We start from the raw sequence: 5,236 nt of genomic DNA, 5'->3' as shown, positions 1-5,236 counted from the left end.
GGTATATGGGTCGGAGTAGGCAAGGTTTCGGCGATATATCAGGAGATGAAAGAAGATGGGGAGGCTTCAGTAGAGGAGCTGAAGGGCAAGTGGGAGGAGGAGCTGGGGGAGGAGATTGAAGAGGGTCTGTGGGCTGATGCCCTGAGTAGGGTTAATTCCTCTTCCTCATGTGCCAGGCTCAGCCTGATACAGTTTAAGGTCATTCACAGAGCGCATATGACAGGGGCGAGGCTGAGTAGGTTCTTTGGGATAGAGGTCAGATGCGGGAGGTGCTCGGGAAACCCGGCGAATCATGCCCACATGTTCTGGTCGTGCCCGGCACTGGATGGGTTCTGGAGGGGTTTCGCGAAGTCTATGTCCAAGGTGGTGAAAGTCCAGGTCAAGCCAAGTTGGGGGCTGGCATTATTTGGGGTGCGGACGAGCCGGGAATGCAGGAGGCGAAAGAGGCCGGTATTCTGGCCTTTGCGTCCCTGGTAGCCCGGCGGAGGATCTTGCTCATGTGGAAGGACGTGAAGCCTCCCCAGTGTGGAAGCCTGGATAAATGACATGGCAGGGTTCATTAAGCTGGAGAGGATAAAGTTTGCCTTGAGTGGGTCTGCGCAGGGGTTCTTCAGGCGGTGGGAACCGTTCCTAGACGATCTCGCGGAGCGTTAGAATGAGGTCGGTCAGCAGCAGAGCAACCCAGGGAGGGAGTGGGGGGGCTCTTTTCAGGGGGAGGGTTTTTTTCCCGAGGGGTACTTGTAAAAAGCATATGGGAGGGTTATTATGTGCGGGAGAAACCCATTGTATAAGTTCTGTAGTATGTTTGATTGATATGTTTATGTTTTGTTCTGTTCTTTTCTCTTTCTGTTTTCTGTTACGGGGGGGGGGTTTAATTGGTTGAAAATTTTTGTTGGAAACACTTTGAATAAATATATTTTTAAAAAAAATCTCTGGAGACCTGCGCATTTGCAATGATCCCAAGGATCTCAACCCGAATATAATGAGTGAACACTACCCCATCCCGAAGCGGGAGGAACTCACCAGTGAGATGGCACATGCACGGTTTTTCACGAAGTTAGATGCGTCACATGGATTCAGGTAAATCCAGCTGGATGAGTCCAGCAGGAGGCTCTGCACCTTCAACACACCGTTTGGCAGGGACTGCTATAACCATCTGCCGTTCAGCATCGTCTCGGCATCGGAGATATTTCATCGCATCATGGAGCAGATGATGGAGGGCATCGAAAGGATTCGTGTGTACGTGGATGACATCATTATATGGTCCACGACCCCTGAAGAGCATGTTTCCCGTCTCCAGCAGGTATTCCGCCGTGTCCATGCCAATGGCCTGAAGCTGAACAGGGCCAAATGTTGCTTTGGCATGTAGACACTCAAGTTCCTAGGAGACCAGATCTCTCAGAAGGGCGTGTGCTCCGACACAGACAAGGTCAAGGCCATCGCAGCCATGAAGGTCCCGGAAGACAAGAAGGCGGTATTGCGCCTCCTGGGCATGGTCAATTTTCTGGGCAAGTTCATCCCAAACATGGCCTCACACACCACGGCCCTACGAAACCTAGTGAAGAAGTCCACTGCCTTCGAGTGGAAGGCGGCCCATCAGGCAGAGTGGTTGGAGCTGAAAGTCAAGCTCACCACTACACCCGTATTGGCATTCTTCGACCCAGACAGGGAAACAAAAATCTCGACAGATGCGAGCTAGGATGGCATCGGTGCGGTCCTGCTGCAACGCGATGACACTTCATCCTGGGCACCGGTTGCCTACGTATCAAGGGCAATGACTCCCACCGAACAAAGGTATGCACAAATCGAGAAGGAATGCCTGGGCCTTCTCACTGGCATTCTCAAGGTTCACGACTGTCTACGGCCTGCCGACATTCACAGCCGAGACGGATCACAGGCCCCGGTCCACATTATCCACAAGGACCTTAATGACATAACGCCTCGGTTGAAGCGCATCCTCCTCAAACTCAGAAGATACGACTTTGACCTGGTCTACACACCTGGCAAGGAGCTCATCATTGTCGATACACTTTCCCGCTTCATCACCGTGCCTAGTGAACCACTGAATGTCATCCGGCAAATTGAGTCACAGGTTGAGTCACAGGTGCAGCTGTGTGCTAGCACCCTCCCGGCATCTGATGAGAAGGTGATTCGTATCCGTGAGGAGACAGCCAAAGACCACCTCTTGCAGCGTGTTATGCAACACCTAGCCAATGGCTGGCAAAAAGGGCAGTGCCCTCCATTTTTCAATGTAAAGGACGACCTGACGGTGGTTGATGGTATCCTCCTCAAACTGGACCGGATTGTAATTCCACACAGTCTCCAGAGCTTGGTGCTCCGTCAAATCCATGAGGGCCACCTGGGTGTGGAAAAGTGCAGACGCAGAGCCAAGCAGGCTGTCTACTGGCCCGGGATCAGCCAGGACATCGCGAACATGGTCCTTAACTGTGCGATCTGTCAACGCTTCCAGCCAGCGCAGAGTAAGGAGACACTTCAGCAGCATGAAATCGAGACCTCTCCGTGGTCCAAGGTTAGCATCGACCTCTGTCATGCAAATGGTCGTGATTACGTGTTAATCATGGATTACTTTTCCAATTACCCTGAAGTTGCGAAACTCTCAGACCTCACATCTCGACCGTCATCATGGCCTGTAAGGAGACGTTCTCCAGGCATGGTATCCCACTCACTGTCATGAGTGACAATGGCCCATGCTTCAGCAGCCATGAATGGTCTCTGTTTGCCCAGTCGTATCAGTTCAAACACGTCACTTCCAGCCCACACTATCCGCAGTCAAACTGAAAAGTTGAAAAAGGGGTGCACATAGTGAAGCAGCTCATCTGCAAGGCCGCGGATTCTGCGTCTGACATTCACCTTGCGTTGCTTGCGTACAGCGTGACCCCACTGTCCACTGGCATGTCGCCGGCTCAACTCCTGATGAACAGGGACCTGCGAATGACACTTCCAGCCATACACGTGCCCAACCTGGATCACCTCCCGGTGCTGCAGAAGGTGCAGCAACTCCGAGACCGGCAAAAACAGGGCTATGATGCTCATGCCACCGATTTGCCCTGGTTATCCCTGTCAGGCACTGTTCGGGTCAGGATCGCTGATGGAGGCTGGTTAGCTCCAGCTGTCGTTGTTCGACAGGCTGCCCCTGCCCGTATGTTGTGCGTCTGGCTGATGGTTCTGTTGTGCGATGAAACAGACGGGCACTGTGCAAAGTTGCCTGCCCGCAACCACATTCTTCTCCGTTTCCTTCTGTTGTTTTGCCACCTCCTGATACCTCGACTCACGAGGCCACCAGTCAGGCTTCAATCCCGCCCATCAAGGCGCTGTCGTCCCCACCACCACCTCTCCAGCAGTCGACCAGGATCAGACGCAAGCCACAGAGACTGGACTAATGAACATTTGTTCTGTTTCCTATGTTCTGTGTTCTCGCATTAAACAGCTGTTTTCACATGTACATATGTTCACAGCCACTGCATGTATATATGTTAATATTGGCCTATTCTTGTAAATACGTTCACATATGTCATCCAAACATAAAAAAAAAGGAAGATGTCATGATATGCAGACACACACATAATGGTATACAGACAAGCAGCTAATGGACACAGAGAACAGGACATGACCAATAAGCAGGCAGGACACTCAGGGGTGGGATCTGACTATAAAAGACACAAGGCACTCACACTCCGCCTCTTTCCACTGATGAACATCTAGAGAGTCAGTCAAGGGTGTTGTTACAATCTCACACCTCCACCACGTGGCTAAGAGCTAGTCTGGTTCAGTCAGACAAAGTAACCACACTTAAGTTAGCAGCGAGTCGAACTCACAGAGAACTGTGCTAACTGTGCTATTAGTTCAATAAACCTGATTGAGCTAACTTCAAGATCTGGAGTATCTTTCTGATCTATGCTGCATCCAGTTGCAGCCAGTGTTAGACCAGTGTACCTAACACGACAGCCATATCTTTTTATGTGTAGCTGAGTAAAATGAGTAAGATGAGCAGATGTTTACACAAGTGCTTTTAGGAGCTAGCCAGTGTTCTCAGCTGTTTATAAGCGCAAGTGCCTTTAACTGTTTTGAAGTGCTTACATTGTTCCCCTTAATTCAACTTTTAATTCGAGAAGCTCCCACCCTCAGCATCCCTGGCTCTGTTCACAACTGCCACTATCTGTCACCCTCAGCTCTTCTCGGACTTCAGTGGAATAAAGGATCTGGAGTTGCCAGCTGAAGATGTTGTGGGTCGTGCTGGGAGAGATTTGAACAGAGCAAAGGGGGGGAAATTGAGTGGTGCAGGGGGTGGTGTTGGGGGGAGGATGCATGATGCTGGGGGTTTGGGGGGAGGGGTCAGATAGTAGAGCTGGGGATGTGAGATTGTTCTGAGATTTTTACTGATTTAAACGGCTATGCTCAGGAATCAGACTTCATGCCTACTCGGAGCAGCATTAAATAAATTAGTCTCACCATTAATGAAAGATCTGGGTCATTGCATTTGCACCTATCAGTGGTGAACCGAAGGTAATACTGTCACACTTAGAACAATATCGGACATGTGTCAAAAGCCACCATATAGATGAGGAAGAGAAGCCTAACGATAAAGTCTCACGGAACCTCAAAGGTGGTTGTGCAAAAACTGGTTAAGCTATTTGTGGAGATGCTCTGGCTACGTTTGGACAGGTAGATGTGGAACAAAAAAGACAGTCCAACTGAGATGGACCATGTAGTAGAAGAGAAGAGGCATTGGAAGAGGTCAATTGTATTAAATCCAAAAGAGAAGTCATAGCAGACAAGAAAAATATTGCATTTGAGGCCATTTTCTGAAACCAGTTTCCCAGAAAAACTTACTTCTGTTGTGCTGTTAAGCACAACATTATTACAAAGTAGTGAGAAAATGGACTGAGGTGCTAATGAGCTAAAGTTGATGTAGTTTCCTCATGGAGTGTAACTTGGTAACTTGCCTACATAATTGATAAATATCTCACACCAACTGTATTGGAAGGTTTTTGATCTCTTTCTGACTGTGTGATGTTTTCTGCAGGGTTTAAGTTATTTCTTTCACTTGTGGATGCTCCTGTCCATAATACCTGCAGGAGCTCTGCATCATTGTTATTGTTGGAGCATTTTCAGAGACTGAGTATTGAGCTGGCATTTACTTGGGGATCCTCCCCCTTAGTTATGGCTCAGTTAAACACAAAGACCCATGGAGACAGCAACTCTGGTTAAGACGCTT

Source organism: Scyliorhinus torazame, chromosome 4 (assembly GCF_047496885.1).
Source record: "Scyliorhinus torazame isolate Kashiwa2021f chromosome 4, sScyTor2.1, whole genome shotgun sequence".
Lineage (NCBI taxonomy): Eukaryota > Metazoa > Chordata > Chondrichthyes > Carcharhiniformes > Scyliorhinidae > Scyliorhinus > Scyliorhinus torazame.
The sequence above is the reverse complement of the archived record's forward strand: the minus strand, read 5'-3'. Positions refer to the sequence as shown.